General features: G+C 32.8%; 1 pseudogene; it reads left to right on the forward strand.

Annotated features, from left to right (window-relative positions):
• Window positions 1–1,634: 1,634 nt before the first annotated feature.
• On the forward strand, window positions 1,635–11,192 carry LOC115986311 (annotated as a pseudogene).
• Window positions 11,193–19,598: the final 8,406 nt, after the last annotated feature.

Here is a 19,598-nt window from a genome sequence, read left to right on the forward strand (position 1 = left end):
GAAAAATATTTTATTATTCAATTTGTTTTTTCTTCTATTCATGGGCCTATTGCACTTTTGGTACTATTCATGGGTCCCACTATATTATTTTAGTTAACTTTTACCTTTATTTACAGTACTTTTAGTAATAAGTTTTTAGTTTCAGCAAAATAAGCGATATCTAAATTGACCCCTAGTGAATGTTTTGGAATCAAGTAAACAAGAAAAAGAAAAAGAGAGAGCTGAAGAAAGAAAGAGAGAATGAGAGCTGGATTTGTGGGAATGTTCTTGAATGAGGGAGAAAAAGAAAATAAAAGAAGAGGGGGGGGGTGGATAAAGATAGGACACTGGACACGTGTGGAGGAGAAAAACAAGAAAAAAAGAAATGAAACGTATGGATGAAAATGAAATGAAAGAAAGGAAAAATAATATAAAGAATAAAAAATCGTAATTGAGAAATGCTACCACAATATTTTCATAACAAATTATTTTCACAATAATTTGGTTTAAAAAAAAAATGTTGTTATACTAGACGATAATATGTTTTCATGACAATTAATAAATTTTTTTTAGTCAAAAGATAAATTTGTATATATATAATTTGGGGTTAAAACAAAATATTATTGTTAGATTAGATGATTATTTGCTAATCATGATGGTTGAGAAATTGTTCTAGTAAAGGAAAAGAAAAAGTATAAGTATAATTTGGGGTTAAAAAAATCACTTGTTAACACTAGCCAATTATTTGCTATCATGGGGCGGCGGCGGTGGCTATGGGGGTGGTGGTGGCGACGGCGGTGGAAGAGTTGGCGATGGTAGCAACGGTAGTGGCAGCAGTAGCGGTTGTGGTGGTTATAATTGTTGTTTATTATAGTGGATATATTATTTTATTGTGATATTTATATTATTTTATTATGTTGAAAGCTAAAATAGATTCACTGCTGATGTTTTATAAAGTAAGTAGGTAAAATATATAAAAGTAACTTTTTATAGTGCCAAATAGCTAAAAAACTAGAACCACATAAAGCTTATATTCCATATTGCTTAACAGAGTATTGGAGAACCTGCAAGGCTGCGATTACTTTATATTTGAACTGATTTCAGTTTTTCCTAGTCTCCTTTGATAGATTGACAGCCCCAAACAACATGAACATGACGGTCCAATTTCATTGGGTAGGGGGCCCGGGCCCCCTACGGGATCTGTCCCTGCTCGTCAATATGGTAAATTTTTGTCAAGAATAATTCATAATTCATCTAGTTGATATCTATTGGTATTAGCAATGTTTAAATCTCATGTCCCAACAATCGAATTATCAATGACAAAAAGTACCATATAATTTTCCGTTTAATTAGCGTTACTTTTTCTTAATATTTAAGCATTTTCAAGTGAGACTGCTACAGTAATGTGGGAACACAAGAAATTATAAACAACGACGCATCATAATCAATTGACTCAATTTATAGTCCTCTACTGACTGGAAAAATGGGGTTGGTTGTAGCACGTGGAAAGTGGTTTAAGACATGTTACGCGTTTAAAGCTTTTACTCGTTGACTGACTCAATGGATTGACTAGATGATGCTCAATGATTTATACATGGCAGTCTCATAATAATAGTTAGTTAATATCATACTTATTAGCTGTTAATCTTGCTGTCTTTACTTACCTCTCGGGTTTTACATTCTGGGATTTCAATTTCATTGAAAAGAATTCCAGATTTGAACTCGTACTTCTTAACGGTAAATAGAGTGCGTCCAAATCAAAGGTCCGTCTCCTCATGTTGGACATCTAATTGGGTGAAGGAAATGGATTCCAAGCGACTTAAATTTTTCAGGTTAGTTTGCTTAAGCCTGAATTTTAGCAGTCCCTCCTTCTGTTGCTTTTATTTCTTGCACACAATTTTGTCAGCATGTCTTTGTTTTCTCTTTGAGTATAAGCGCATGTCACAAACATGGTTTTGAAATTCAGACCGGATTGTATGGTCTGATCCGGTTAACCGTGAATCGTTTACCACACAGTTTTTTTAACTTCCAAAGCAAGTATATGTAAATAAGTCAATGAATCGTGTGAACCGAGGTCGAACCGCCTAGTTTTAAAAACCATAGACAATTCTCACGGTTCAAATCAAAGCTTTAAAAAGCAAAAAAGAACTTTGGTAATTAATTACAGTAGCACCTTTTTATCACTGATGATACCGAAAATCATCAATAAGTCACATAGTTCTTACGTGCCCGAGACAACACCTACGAAACAAAAAACAAAGAAGACCTTAGGAAAGTACTAGTGTGGTACCGGCCAAAGACCCTTCGAATGTTAAGTTAGAGAATTTCTCACAACTTTAGGGTGCCAGAACTGGGGTCGATTATATGTACCTTGGTTTGTGAGAGTTTTGGGGTTTTTATAGTAGCATAGGGTTGACATCCGTTCTTTGGCTAAGAAGATGTTTCCTTGTGGGAAAGATCCTCTATAATTTGCGTATTTTGCAAAATCATTTCCTTGTAGGACTCCCCTTGTTTAGGGTTAATCGTTGAGCACAAGATATTTTCTTACATACTCATGCGTGGAGGCCAAGTAAGGCCATGTCAGACTCGTCAAATTGCTTATTCCCTTCAGCTTCGTTCCGTCAACTTCTTATCCTGTCTACATACTCTAGTCGTCTCATCCAGATGTTTGTTGACCTTAAGGTGCAGTCGTCAACTTTGAGATGGAACCGTCAACTTTATACTTGTTGTTTATTTATGGAAGCACAAATGAGGCCGACGAGTTCATTAGGACCGTCGGCTTTGCCTAACATGGCTGAGTTTATCAATATTACAAAATTACCCTTATCAATCACCATTGTTAAGAACATGGTTTTGAAACCTGGACGATTCAATGAACCGTAAAAGGAAGAGGTTCAAGGTTTTTGAGGTCAAACCGGGGTCTAACCATAATGACGTCATAATTAATTTAATATAAATAATTATATTAAATTAATATAAATATAAAAATTAACTAAAATAATTAAATTAAATATAGAAATCTATCTTTCAAATATATTTTTTTATATCATAACTTTCCCAAGAAAAATAAGAAATATCAAATACTAAGTAAAGGTAGATATAGTATTCTTTATTTATTTATATGTTGATTAGTTAAACTTGTGATAGCAATAATAATAATATACTAATTAGAAGGACACTTATATTATATTAAATAAAATAAAAAATTTAAATTATTTAATAGTTTTAAATTAAAATAATTATATACTCAATTAAAGTAATTTTAGAATCACACAATTTTATATTTTTTATGGCACAATTGTAAATTTGAATACCTATTAATTATATATAGACCCATTATTTTTTCTCTACTACCTACTTTCTCTTCCATCAGAATTACAACAAAAAAAGCTATAAGACAAATTTCGGTATTAGATTTTTTCTTTAAAAAAAATTGTAAATATCAATTAAAAGTACTTAAGAATTAAGATAGTTGTCACATCACGTTGGAAAGGTGAAAAAAACGAATGGTTGAAACTCTTTTGCCTTTCCAATGTAATCACATGGAGGGGCTTTGGAAAAACACAAATAAAAAAAAGAATACAAAAAATAAAAGAGAGAAAGTGGAGATGGACAAAAGAAAGAGAAGGAGAAAAAGAAGAAAGAATAAGAAGACGAAGAAGAAATAGTAGCAGAGGATGAAGCGTGACCGGCGACTTGTGTAGGCAACCTGCTGCTTTAAGTACTTGGTGCAGCCCCTGCTTAGTCGTCTTCTTCTTCCTTGCTTATTTTTTTTTTCTTAACAATCCTTTGGTTGTAGATCTTAAAAAGTCCAAAGTTATCCGGTATTAGCTAAAAAAAGGACTGTGAGAACCGTTCATGGTTTTAGAAACACCATGCGGTTCGATTGTGGTTCACATGGGTCCATGCTTTTTTGTCATACAGAGGTTCTTAAGATTAAAAGACCAGAATGGAGAGAGGTTCACAATTAACCTAGTCGGACCATACGGTCCGGTCTGGGTTTCAAAACCATGGTTAAGAAAACCCCAAAAGGCAAAAGAAGTATTAATTGATACAAAGAACCAAAATTAATATTTGTTATATTTAATTTTTAGTTTTGTTGATATTTGTGTACCACGGTAGCTTTTGACTTCATCAACTTTTTCTTTTTTAATATTTTAGTAATATTTTATGTTAGATTTAAATTTGATACTGGTGATTTATTATTTGTTTACTTCAATAGTAGTTTTGATAAATCAACTATGTTTCTTTGAGAGAATAATCATTGGTTTAAATTATAGCAGTCACGTGATGCATATTTTTATAAGATGTACAATATTTTACATATTTGTATAAAAATGTATAATATTATATATGTTTATGTAGTTTATAATGTAAAATTTACATGAATATTACAATGTAAACTAATAATTTTCTTTTTGATAATTAGTAAATTAACTAAGATATTGTTATATATTTTGTTTATTATGTTTGCATAGCATTTCAAATTTTTATTTATCTTATAAAAGTTATGATATAAAAAATACATTTGAAAGATAGAATTCTATGTTTATTTGGACTAACTTAGTCATTTTTCAATGTTTACTAATTTAATATATATATATATATATATATATAATTATAAAATTGATTATGACGTCTTTACGGTTTGATTTTGGTTCGAACTTGGTCCAGTCTCAAAAACCTTGAACATCCTTTATGGTTCATTAAACAGTCTGGGCAAAACCACGGTCACAAATGCTATCATGCAATATTATTTATTTATTTATTTATTTTAAAGTCAGATGGTGTGAAATTATCATGAAATATCCTAATGGAGGAATCTAATTTTATACCATCATTGTATGACATTAAGTTTAGGAAAAAATAAAATAAAAAAGCAGAATTGGTGAATTGGTAGTGTTGCAAAAAGCTGAATTACTGAATAAAGTCAGTCGTTCTCTGATATTCAGTTTTAGCGCAGAATTCCATAATTAGGGACCATTCAGATGTGTCAGTTTATGGAAGAAACTTATTAGTAGACTAAACTGCAATCGGTTATTTGATATTATGCTACTTAGACTCTCTTTATGCTACTTTAATCTATTTATTGTGTTGATCCAGGTTTAAGGATCAGAATTCTGGGCTGAATTATGACTCTGAACATGGACAATATCCAAGAAACTTTAGAACAGCAGTTGGCAGAGGTTTGGAGAGACTTCGGGAAGGATTTGAGAGGGGTTTCGAGAGGATTAAAAGCTTCAAAAAACTGAAAAGCATCCCTTATGCAGGTGATCAGCCAAAAAAAGAGGCAGGTCCTCCTCCTAATAAGAAGACAATTCTTGATCCTCAGGGTCAATTTCTTCAAACTTGGAACAAAGTATTTGTGCTCTCTTGTGTGATATCTGTGGCCTTGGACCCTTTGTTCTTTTACATCCCAATGATCAGTGAGGACAATAACGGCGAGTACGAACACAAATGCCTTGGTGCAGACAAAAGACTAGCTAAAATTGCTTGTGTTCTTCGATCACTCTTTGATGCCTTTTATGTACTTCATATAATCTTTCAGTTCCGTACTGGATTTATTGCCCCTTCTTCTCAAGTCTTCGGAAGGGGTGAGGTGATTACTGATCCAGTGGCTATAGCAAAAAGATACTTATCCACATACTTCCTCATTGACATTCTGTCAATTCTTCCATTGCCACAGGTATGCAGGACATTCAATCAATTTGAAGCATCACAAAATCTTATTTAGTGCACTTTGATGTAGCTTTTTATTGAAAGCTTATTGGTTAAAAAATAGTTATAGTTACACCTAAAAAAAAAAAAAATAAATAAATAAAAGCGAGGCTTGCAAATAAACTATAAAGCGACGGGGGAAAGCTCACCAAACAGACACGTCTTTGTGTGTTCATAACAACATTCAATTCTGTAGTCATAGGTTTTATAGTAAGTGACTTGCTTCCCTAATTGTTACTTTGCAATTAGTGTATTAGTTCGTTTGGCTTCCATTTTTGCTTCTGTTAAACCAGTTAAGGAAATAATGGAAACGAGTCTCTCAAGGGAAATTTACCATGAGTACCACAAGTCTTAAGGTTATATTTCACAGGCCCCAACATATATTTGACCATTATTTTTTATTTTAATTTTCTGATAATTTAATAGTTGAGGAAGGGGGAATTTGAACCATGGATGTCTTCAATGGAAATATCAAGAAGTGTTTGTTCACTTTGTTGAGCTCTTAGCAATATTTGACATTTATTAGTTCAAAATGATACTTTGGACGCACATGGACACATAATGCATCTATCAAATTATATGTAAAAGAATTGGGTGTGCAGGGGAATGTCAATTTTACAGTTATGGATGTGTTCTGCTTTTCAGGTGGTATCTCTTGTTAGCTTCCCAAAATCAAAAGCCAAGCTCCATTAATAGTGAAGCAAAGGTTGAAGTTTGTAATATTCTCACAATATGTGCCTAGAATTATTCGGCTCTATCCACTATACATGGAAGTAAAAAGAACCTCAGGGATACTGACTCAGACAGCATGGGCTGGAGCTGCTTATAATCTTTTCCTCTATATGCTAGCCAGTCATGTAAGTTGATTTTGGTGGTGGATTTTAATTTCTTAACATTAATTACTTGCAAGATTTTAAGATCACAAATAAATTTGACAAATTAAGCAGGTTGTTGGAGCTTTTTGGTACTTGCTTGCCATTGAACGAGCGGGTACATGCTGGCAAAAGTACTGTAATAGTTCTACCGCTTGTGAAGATAAATATCTTTACTGTGATGAAGAACCTAAATACTTTACAAGTCTATTTGAGAATTGCCGTTATAAAAAACCTGATGATATTGAAAATCTAACGGACTTCAACTTTGGAATGTTTACTGATGCTCTCAAGTCTGGACTGGTACTAAATTCAACAAAATTTAGAGTGAAATTGTCTTACAGCTTTTGGTGGGGTTTTCGTAATCTTGGGTAAGTAAATATATAGAATCCTCCAAATATATATATATATATATATATACAATTTAATTGTTATAATAAGTGAGGAAGAAGATTCTAACCCTAATGGTAGCCAGCTTTCCAACCTATCTCTATATGTTCATTTTGATAAAAGAGACCACAACAATACCAATTGAACTACAAAATTTTTGGCAATATTTAGTTTCTTTGTCCTTTTTTTCATGAAAATGTATCTGCTCCCTTAACTCAGTTGCATCGCCTCAAATATTATTTCTAATGTCATCTGCGTAGGTTTTAATTTCCAAGAGTGAATATTTTCCTATTAAAATTTGGTTACCTACTTAAGTTCCTATATATAATCAAGGCTTGTCAACTTATAACAAGATCTAACACATTGCGAGTTACAGCTTAAGAGCTAAAGGCATTTTTATATTGAATCATTTTGTTTTTCCTCAGCTCTGCTGGTCAAAACCTTGAAACAAGCACTTTTATTGGGGAGATTGTATTTGCCGTCGGAATTTCCACCTTTGGGTTGGTTTTATTCTCGTTACTTATTGGCAATATGCAGGTAACTCTCTGATTCTTATCAGTTCTCTTTCTAACCTAATGTTTTAGCACTATGATATCATTATGTAATTAGATATTTGAGTAAGTCTGACTGTTTGTTTTTACTTTTTTGATACAATATAGAAATTTTAGTTTCATGCTAGCATAAAATAATAATCTATATATATTTAAAAACTAAAGTATAACATTTATTGTTATTACACTTCTGTTGAGTCACATCAACGGTCACATTATCCACCTATTTCCATATATTTCTCTTTTATTTTTTACTCTTCTTATCTTCTCATTAATTTTGTACCTTGTTGTTACACTTCCTCCAATTTTTCTCCATTTCTTTTACCTTTTCATTTCTCCACTACTCTCAATCTTAATGTTACTCTTCTTTTATCACTACATCTTTTTATTTTGGCTCTTTTTATCTCTATCCTATTTTTATAAATTTGTTATTCTCTCTCCCATTTTACTCATATTTTCCCACAAAAAAAAAAATGTTATTACTCTCTCTCTCACTTTTTTTTGTGGATATTTATTTTTTGTATCTCTATTTTAGGTTGACAAATTTATGTATTCTTTAGAACTCTATTTTGAGTTGTGCAATTTGATTTTTTGTTTTTAAGTTATTATCTTTTTTTTTTTTTTTTTTCATTTCTTTAATTGTTAAATGTTATCTTATTGCATACAAAGATAGAGTATAAAAATATAATGTTATTCTATTATATAACATGACTTTAATAATTTGGTGTTTGAGTCATGACAATATCTTTAATTTTGACTCATCTCTTCTCATCTTATTCTCTCTCTCTCTCTCTCTCTCTCTCAAAAGAAGATTATCTCTCTCTCTTTCTCTTGCTTTCTATTATTTATTCTTTTTTGCAATCTACTTTAGGTTGATGAATATTTGATTATTAATCATTGTATTTTTATATAACACTATTTTGGATAAATACGATTTGATGGTGTGTTTTTTGAGTTTTCCATCACGTCTTCTTTCTCCCTCTTATAACTTTTGTTTGAGTTTTGCTTAACATAATATTTAGTTATTTTGGAAGTGAGAATTTGAATTTATATCAAAATACAATTTTTGCTATACTTTTTTTTGAGAAACATTTTTGCTATATATATGAATGTGTCTATCAATTATTTGAGTAATATAAAGTTTTTTTTACAAGTTTTTATTATCATGATAATCTCTTTTAAGAGAATGCGAAATTTAAATAATATATTTAAAACTTAAATAGTTTAGTTGTACATAAATAAAAAATAAATAAAAATAAAAAAGGAAAATATAATGCACCATAACATAACATAGAAAAAAGGGAACCACCAAAAAAATGAATAATATATTCAATAAAAAAAATATAAATAATAAAATGATGATGATATATTTTTTAAGATAGATAAAAGAAAAATAATCTTAGAAATTGTTTAATTTTTGGGTGAAAAAAGTATATTATATTATAACTACAAAATAATTATCTATTCTCACGTATCGTTTGGGTCTACAACTAGTAATAATAATAAAAAAAGTTCACGAGTGTTTAATGCTTGTTTAACTCAGTTTACAACTAAACTTAAAATCCTACACACAACTGTCAGACATTCAAAAATGAGTCTTTCTATTCTCTAGTAGTTCAGGTCTTCCATTATGAAAGAGCAAATTCAAGGGGCTTTGGCAACTCGGGTTATTATGCCGTGAGCCTGCTTGGTCTCGGTTAGGACCTTTTTGAAATCCCCCTCCTTTGCTTGGTATTGACACCAACACCACCCCCCCCCCCCCCCCCCCCCCCCCCCCCAAAAAAAAAAAACAAAACACAAACACACACAGAGTCAGTATTATTTGCTAATACTCTAAATTCTTGTTTGTAGAGCTGGGAAAGTCATCCTTACCATTGCTATCTCCTTCTCCTCCCTTTTAGTGAAAGCCTTACACCAGTGATATCCAGAAAACATGCATATTTATTCATCCGATAAATATGCATAATTATTGTATTAATTTCTCTGTGGTGTATTTTTCTTAAAGATATGCTGTTCTATTTTAGCTTCAATAGAAACATGATGTTGGTCAGTTCTCACTCATTCTATCCAGTCTTATGACTTATGAGTAGAAACCTTTCCACAGATAGTCCTAAGATTTGATGAACTAAAAGTGCTATATTATGAATGTTAAAGAGATATCTGCAATCCACAACAATGAGAGTAGAAGAAATGAGAGTGAAAAGGAATGATGCGGAACAGTGGATGTCCCACCGCATGCTCCCTGAGGAATTAAGGGCACGAGTTAGACGATACCAGCAATATAAATGGCAACTAACCAGAGGTGTTGAGGAAGAGAATCTACTTCAAAGCCTTCCTAAGGACCTTAGAAGGGACATAACACGCCATCTTTGCTTAAATCTTCTCAAGAGTGTGAGAATTTTTCTTTGATTTCTTTTTTTCCCATACATCTTTTTGTCCAACTTCTAGCTATTGTGTTCAAGTAAATTTTATCTTTTAGGTGCCGATGTTTGAAAAAATGGATAGTCAGCTGTTTGATGCACTTTGTGATCGTCTCAAACAAGTGCTTCACACAGAGAAGAGCTGCATTATCCTTGAAGGGGACCCAGTGGATGAGATGCTCTTTATCATGCGAGGAAACCTGACCACTATGACTCGAAAAACAGGTAATGCTGGTGATCTGAAGGCTGGTGACTTTTGTGGAGAAGAGCTTTTTGCGTGGGCCTTGAATCCCCGCTCCTCTTCCAGTTTCCCCATTTCAACAAGAACAGTAATAGCTCAAACAGAGGTTGAAGCCTTTGCTCTAAGGGCTGCTGATTTGAAGTTTGTGGCCTCTCAGTTTCGGCGTCTTCATAGCAAGCAGTTCCAGCATATTTTCAGGCAAGTCTTTAAGCTAAGCTTATCAACATTTTGGATGATTATTGTCAGCATTCTCCAAATAAAGTGAGGCTATACAAACAAAAAAATTGTTCAGAAATTGTACAAAAAGATGAGGTCCTCAATTCTTCATTTAATTTTAAATCGAAATACCATGGTTATCCCATCAAAATCTACAATGCCCCTGTCGCATTGGATTTCTAAACAAAATAATATATATATATATATATGATAGCTTTTCCTTCGTCTGTGATACGCTTTCATTGTTAGAATTAAATATTCATAGTGACTTCGAAGAAAAATTACATTAGAACTCTGCTTACCTTCATTTTTCCAAGTAGAATGATCCCCATGTGTAATTGTGCATTGATGACTTTCAGGTTCTACTCCTTACAATGGAAGATGTGGGCAGCCCGTCGCATCCAAGCAGTTTGGCGCAGGTACTATGAGAGAAAGCTTTATAAGTCTTTGCATGAAGCGGAAGACAGATTGCAAGATGCTGTGACAGACGGAGCAGTGACCTCAAAGGTTGAATACAATGATGATCGCAAAGCACCAAAAAGGTTGCTACTACTGCCACAGAAGCCTGATGAATTTGATTTCAATGGTGAAGATTATTAGAGTATGGTGTTCCAAGCGATTATTATGTAATTTTCATTTTTAACAAACAAGGTTCACGTGCAAGAGGCTTAAGTTTATAGCATGTGTAACATGTGCTAAGTATACTTCAGACTTCATAATTTAGAACTACTGTTTCACTGTGTGTCATTGAGAAGCTTCAAACACATACATGAGGAATGTCTAGTGATATGCTTTTCTCAATTAATTCCTTCTTCAACCAAAGTACACCTTAGAGTTAAGAATGTAACAGGGATGACTTTTTCACTCCACTAGATGCCTCCAATTCAATACAACATTATTGGGGGTTGTAAGCCAGTTAGTTTGCACAAGATTTCAACATTTCAAGTCCATGCAGGTTATCCTTTTTCTTTTCTTTTTTTGGTTCATTTTACCCCCTTTTGGAGAATATTAGTAAATTACCAGTGCATTGTTGTAATGTTTTATGTAAAATGGTTTTGAAAAATGTTATACATGTATTATAGCATAATTGTTATAGAACTTTATTAGTAATGAGTTTATAAAAAAAATAACAATTATAAATTATATACATATCTAATATAATTATTCAATTGAAGTAATGAGGAAAAAAAAAAATACTTAGGAGGAATACAGTAAAACAAAAGATGATATAGAATGTATCTTTTTCTTTCACCTTAATTCTTAAACAAAATACAAGTACCAAACACCACAGTCAATCACATCATTTACAAAACCCACAAATATACAACGTTCGACCTTAATGTCAAAATTGTAATTGCAGATGTCACTCAATATAAAAAGCAAGCCCTCCTTCCTTGGTTGTAGCCAACTCATAGGGTTAGGATTAGATAAGACAACAATATGTTAAGAGTTAGGTAAGTGTCGTCGAATGATTGAATATAAATGACATCATTTTTTGTCTGTATATATTTGACATGAAAGGCTATAGGTAGGTATTTACAAAGAGGTAGCAGTGCAAGAAGTGAAAATAGTGAATTAAAATGCATAGAGTTTTGTATGTATGTGTGACAGATAAAAAGTCTTAAAATATTGAACAAAATGATACAAATAATATTTATTTTATAATTAGAAAAGTCTTGAAATGTGGAACCAAATAAAACAAAAAGTAGTTAATATTTAATTTGTTATTATCTCTTATGTAACAATTAAGAATATTTCAATTCTTTTTACATAGAATACGTCATTTGGTAGAATCTCATATTTTCCCAAGGAGATCTTTACTTTTATATAGATATTGATGTTTGAAGAGATGGGTACAGCTTAATAGGCCCAATATTATGCATAGCAAGATTTCAATAGTTAAAATTTATTCCACTCATATGAGGCATAAATATATATATTAATTTGAAATTTTAATATTATCATTTAATTTAAAATAATAATAATAAATTCTAAATTTTAAAAATTAAATCAACTAAAATTAAATTGTAAAAAGAATTTTAAATAAAGAAGAAGGAAATATAGAAAAATAAAATTTGGGAAAGCCCTTCTATTGAATCCTTCAATTCTCTTTGATTTTTAAGTCAATGTGAGACATTTAATCACTCAATGTGAGACATACATGGCATTTATTTGATTTTTAAGTGCCGTATTTCTTACATTTAAATATAAATTATATGAAATTAGAGGATTTAATGGGAATGAATCTTATCCCCTAAAATTTCACCTAACTAAAATAAAATTTTCAAAAACAAAATAACTAAGCAAAATTTTATGTCACATTCCTCTACTTTCCCACCAATCAAACAGCTCAGATTTATTAATAAAAAAATAAAAAATATTTTAAAAATTATTGCCCTTTAGTGACCTGCCAAAGCATTCCCATCTTAACAAACTCTGCTAGCGCACTCACTCCCACGCTCTCAGTGCTACCCTCAAATACAAAAATCTTCTGATTTATTACCACAAATACCTATCATTTTTTTTTTTAATACAAGATAGAATTTCTATTCTACCCTAAATTAAGTGTATATGTGTGAAACTCTCTCCTGAAGATTTGAACTCTGATTTTTATCCTTCACACTTTACAAACATTTATATTTGTAGAATGACCACCACACTAAGGGTACTTGGTGGTCACAAATACCCACCGTTAAATACAAAATTCTATTCTCTTGATTCATTACTACGAGTAGAGAGAATCCTCTCTAGCCTCTTTCATTTCTCTCCCTCTACAAAGTCCACGCCTATTGGGCTGACTTCATGGTTCTCGCCACCTGTAGGTCCACCTGGCACGTCAAGAACATCGCTCAAGCCATTATCTACAAGGCAGTTTCGTCCTCTCCACTCACTTCCTTCATTTTTTTTTTTTGGTTAAAGCCCTCATTTTCTGTTTGGTTGCCGAGGAAACAAAATATGATTTTTAAATTTCAATTAAAGGAAAGTACTTCATTTCTCTTAATACATTGAATTTCTTTTGTGTTTGATTAATTAAAGATTGAATTCCTTATCCTGTGGTTGCAATAAGGGATATCATCTATATACCAAAATCTACTATAGCAATTTAGCTAGTATTGTAGGCAATTAGAAGGAATAATCTTTGTGGTTATTGCTATTCTACTATAGCAATTTTAGCTTACTATTGTAGGATATCAAAAGATATAATTTACATGTAGCTTAAGTGGGTATTATTTTTTTAAACTAGGAATTTCTGGGATGTGATTTATGAATTATGGATTTTAACCAAATTTCTTAGATCAAATGATGATGTGGGATTAAGGGTTTGTACCATAGATGTCACACCCCAAACCCAAAAAGGTCCAAAGCATGAGAAACACAACCCAAAGGCACCTATAGATTTTTCCCTTTTGACAATTCAATCCAAACAATACATACCAAGTACCAACATCAAGAATTTTTATAATAATTTCATTGAAAATACTCCAAAAATAAATCAGAGCTCTATGCAATAATTACAATAACCATTGGCCACAAAAGAATGGAGGTGTGAATTAACTACATATAAACATCTTATTTCTAAGATAGGATAAAAGTCATCACCAAAATCAGTTACAAAACAATTGTGCAAAATCTCCCTAGTTTGTGCAGCTTCAACACTAGGTTAGGAGTCTCATACACCTAAGGTCTATAATACCAAAAGTCCAGCCTCTAGAAAGTAGTTGCCTAACTACTACAAGCCATAACATCTGACTCAAAAGGTTGCTGCCTGCTCTGTAAAAATTCATAATTAAACAATAGTGAGACAAAGCTCACCAAGTAGCAATGTTAATGTGTATAATGAGATGACAAATTCATAATGATCACTACTTTGGCATGCATGTCATAACTTATGGACTTCGAGTTAAGTTCAACAACAGTTTCCATACAATAATACATTAATCGCATTTTAAATAATGGAGCATAAAAATACTCAAAATAGTTCACTGTGACATTACATTACTTACATGGTAAGCCAGAAGGATATCCACTAGATCTCCTAGAATAGAACCCAAATTATAAGTATAGTAGTTATCCACACAGGCTAATATGCCAAGTTACAAATGTCATACAAACTCGAGTATGAAGCTATACAGGCTACCATGTCACAAAGACTACAAGAACAAATCATAGGCTACCGATTATTGGGTACCATGCCAAACAGACTTAGGTTCCATCATATAAACCACCGTGTCAAAAAGACTCAAGTGCCATAAAATAATAAAATCCACCAAGTCACAAAGACTCAAGCACCACCATACCAACATCACAAAGATCCAAGTATTTGGTTGGGAAATCACAACTGCCATGACATGAGGTAAGGTGTCATAAAGAGCTGGCAACTTTATATAATCAAGCTTCATAACACATTTTCGATGAATTTGCATAATTTCCAAAGAAATTCCTATCCAGTAGGATTTCACATCCACTTGTCAAATGACGCCTTCCAATTCGTTAAATTATCTAATTATTTGTAATATCCATTATAAATGAATCACATCAAAGCCAATCTCTTAGAATTAATAAAAACTTTGCAATTTTTCCCACATTATATATATATACACACTAAATGTTTTAAATAGCTACTTACTTTGCAAGACCGCAAAAAAGCCTAGCTTCCAAGTGCTCCAACAAGAATTAGTTAGAACCTAAAGAAAAGGTAAACAAGTTTATCATGACAACTGTTGTTTATAGAAGCATAAACAATGATAAAATAGTTGATAAGGAAGAAAATAGCAAAATATATATAGTCAAAATTAATTAAAACAGAGTATGGAATATGAAAACTGAAACAAATAAAATCTTACTTGAAAATACTTCTGTCTTTGATTAAAACTGAAAACTTCTGTCTTTCTTACAAGCTTTGAAAATAAACACTGTCTGAAGAGTTATAAGATTACAAAGTAAAATCTGTAAAGGGTTACAAGATTATCTGTTTGAAGGTAAGGTTACAAGATTACAAAAAGAAAGTAAAGTACAATAGTCTTTCGGAGAGAGCGAGAAGGAAAGCTATAAAGTCTTTCTAAAGCTTGGACCTAAGCTGGACCTTGGAATTGAAATGGAAATTTTGGACCTTAGAACTGGACCTAAAATCTGGACCTGTCTTCTGTCTTTGGAGTCTGTCCTTTTTATAGATAAAGTGAACCATGGTAAGTCTTTCAAAAGTAACCTGAGTTAAGTCTTGAACAGTAAAAGTCTATCTGGCAATTTGTCGCATGCTAGTGAATAGTAATGACTTAAAATCTGTCTGTATCTGTCTGGACTGTAATGGATCTGTCTAGAAGCTATTCATGCATGTCGGTGAATAGTGATCTGTCTCCAATGAATAGTGATCTGTCATCAGTGAATAGTATTCTATCTGTCTGTGCCTTTTGTCGATCTGTCTATCAATCTGTATCCGTGTAGTTATCATAATCTAGCAGATCAGAGTTGTCCTCATCATGCTCGTGGTACACTCCATAACTATTACATAGAGCACAATATGAAATAAGACGGTAAATAGGACCACAATCCTTTGCTGTCATTAGTTTGGGATCCTTAACAATCTTTCTTTGCCCAATAAGCTTTCTTGCTGAAGGTCTTGGACCATATACAGCTATCCTGTTGGTGTAGCCATATAAGTGGAAGCTTTCTCTGTCTAATTCTTTCTGTACGTCATAAATCTTGTTACTCATGAAATTAGACCATTCTTGAGCCAGAGCACCTGGATCATTAAGTGATAAATAAGTATCTCCTGTATACCAATTGTGTTTAGGGATACAACCCTAATCATGGATAAGAACTAAAATGTGGGCTGGTTGAGCTTCCATATAATAGTTATTATCCTAGGCTGGAAGAGTACTCCATATTAGTAATTTCATATAATTAAGTCCTCCAATTTGTACGGCTACTTCTCAGATGACATTAGGAAATAAACTGATCTAATCTACAGAAGTTATGGTTAATTTGCTGATAAACCCTACTTCTAGCATTTCAGATAGCCAAAAAGGATCACAAAGTACTGGATCTTCTGTCTCTGTATTGATATGTAATCCCGGATAAGGATTGTATCTGTCTCCTAGTCCTTCATAAACTCTGTCTACGTCTCCAAAACTTTCATACCATGTAGCTTTATGAGATAGCCATGTATCGTCTGTCATATCTTCTGTCTTAATAATTGCTGTAGAAACTAATACCTTGAAAAGATGCATCCATCTGTCATAAGAACTTGTTAGGGCTTTATGAGTCAATATTTTCTGTTGAATTTCAGGAAGTAAAGCTGTGATGGCAAGTCTCGTATTTTGCTGAATCTTAGGGTGGAGCTTTGAAAGCTTGTTCCCATAAGATAACTTTTTAGAGACTGTGATTCTATCATTGTGGAGCTTGAATCTCCATCCTCCTTACCAGGGAGTTGACAACTAAGTGCTTCAATAACTGCACCAGTGTTAACAAGATGTAATTCCAAAGCCTGAAGGGTCATTTGGAATAAGGGTTTCTGTCTGAGGGTAAAGGCTACCTGTAAATTATCAAGAAGTAGTTTAATATGAAAAGGAAGGTCTGTAAATTCTCCGTCTTGAAACATGAGATCAGTGTTGGGCACTTTTTGCAGAATTACACTTTTCTCGCCACATGAATACATTGCTTCTGCTAGCAACGTATCTTGAAGGGATATTGTCTCTAACGAGACGCCTTCCTGCATATCCGAAATTTTTGTTGAAGGCTTTCGGACACCTTTGGGTTGCACCACTGGTGCCTTACCCTTGTCTTTCTGAGAGTATCTTTTATTCATAGTCTGCAATTGGGTTTTGGGAAGAGGGTTATGTTTGGAGCAAATATTTTGCAAAACTTCTTTTGAAATTCTTTCGGCAATGTCTTTCTGTGAAATTCTTTTGAAATATTTTATAAGAAAATTAATAAAAGCATTTACAAAACAAACTTTTCTTTGTACACTTTTGTGCTCTTGCTGGGTAGCAACAGTATTAAAGTAGTCATGATGGGATCTGTCAAGGTAAGTGAGATTCAAAATATTTCTAAAATCTAGTATGATTCTATCCACACTACAAAAAAAAATTGTTATTTGCGACGAAACTTTTTCGACGACTACAAAAAGCTATCGGAAAAACTAGCTTTTTCGACGGCAAGTCTCTTTTGTTGACAATTACTCGTCAAATATTAAAACATTTGTGGTGGCAAAATAAGTCTGTCGAAAATGCCTATTATTTTTGTCGAAAATATGATTTTTTTTGGAGGGAATTGTTCCCACCTAGGCCTCGTCGATGGGCCGGGCCGGGCTGGCCCGATCCGTTTTTACTTGGCCCATGGGTTTAATGGGCTGGGCTTAACGGGCTGTTGACTAGTCAATGGGCTGGGTCAGGCCGGGCTGGATGGAAAAACCCTAGCCCATGGCCCTACCCGTGGGCAATGCCCATTTGGGCTTTAGTGGGCTAAGCTAGTGAGGTGGGTTTAATGGGTTACCCATGGGCATTTTTAACCGGTCTTCAATGGGGTTAAAAAAATTTAACCAAAAAAATTATAATTATATATTATTACAAACTATCAAATTGAACAATTAAATCTACTAAAAAGATTCTATTAAAAAAAAAACACTAAGACATACCCCTTAAAAAGGTACTAAAATAAGATTAATTAACTTTTATTGATAAGAATAAATAAGTACATTGAATTAAATATCAACTCTTAAAGGAAATATTTGAAGAATAAAATATCAATTCTTAAAGGAAATATATGAAGAATCAAATATCAACTCATTAAGGAAAGAATTTCTTCCAACCAACGGTAAGATTTTTTTTTTTTTAAAGGAATTTCTTCTATAATTGTAACTTGTAAGGAAAGAATTGGAATTTATCAAAGGAAAGAATGACTTTCTTTCTAGAGGCACAGAGGTAGGGCAACAGTCATCTTAGTAACTTTGTTTTAAAAATCAAAGCTACTAGACTAATACCAAAATATATATTTATTATGCATATTGTATCACAATCATTCCAAGTATTTAGTGGTTAGGTGTGTGGTCTTAAAGTTTTTATAATGTCTAAAGTTCAATCCCTCACCCACCCAACCCCCAAATTATTTTGTTATAAATTTTGGGCAATGGGTCAGGCTAACTGGGCTGGGGGCTAACGGGCCGGCCCACCGGGCGCCCATGGGTAAAGAAACCAACCCATAGCCTGTCCCATTGGGCTACTGGGCTGCCCACGGGCTTCAATATTACCGGGCTGGGCTGCCCATTAGCCTGGTGGGCTAGCGGGCTACTGGGCCAGCCCATGGGTCATGGGCTATTTGATGACCCTTATTCCCACCTTATTTTTTGCGACGGAATAAAAATATTTGTCGCTAATAAAGTATTATTTACAACGACTGAAGAAAAACCGTCAGAACTATTAACACTTGTGACGGCTTTCATGCGTCGAAAATACCAAAAATATTTTTTTTATGGTGTTAGTATTTGTGACAAACATTCTTCCATCGTAATATAAAAGAGAATATTAGCGATAAACATAAAGCCATCGAAAGTGGTAAAATATTTTGGAGGGAAAATTCCCTCCTTAGTTTTCATATTTGTGATGACATTTATCCATCACAATTATTATTTTTTATTTTTCTAATTGAGTTTATATTTGCGACGAACATGTTGACCGACGTAAATAGTTAATTTGTTTTAAAAGAAAGAATGTATAAGTGATGGACTTGGATCCCTCGCAATAAATAAGATTTGCGATGGACTTAAGCCGTCGACAATGGTAATTTTTTAACTTTTTTTTTTTCCATCACTATATATTGCATTTGTTATTTACAACGAACATGTTGGTTGTTGTTAATAGTTAAAATTTTCTTAAGAAAAGAAAGTATTAGTGACGGCAAGGTAAATCCATCCCAGTAAAGGTGATTTCCAACATACGTGGCCATAAAAAATGGTTATTTTCTTTGAATGGTGAATTTTCCTCAATTTTGTCTTAAAGATCTAAAATTTTTTATTTTTTATTTTTTTTTTAAATTTTAAAAGCTACACAAAACATCTTTCAAGACCCTCTAAGTACTTAAGGGCTATTTTGGTCATTTTAGAGTTAAAAGGTATTTTGATCATCTTAAAGCTTTGAGGGGCACTTTGGTCATTTTGTAGGTTTTGGATTATGTTTTGGTTATTTTAGAAGTTTATGGGTATTTCGGTCATCTCCTA

This window comes from Quercus lobata, chromosome 4, assembly GCF_001633185.2.
Source record: "Quercus lobata isolate SW786 chromosome 4, ValleyOak3.0 Primary Assembly, whole genome shotgun sequence".
Lineage (NCBI taxonomy): Eukaryota > Viridiplantae > Streptophyta > Magnoliopsida > Fagales > Fagaceae > Quercus > Quercus lobata.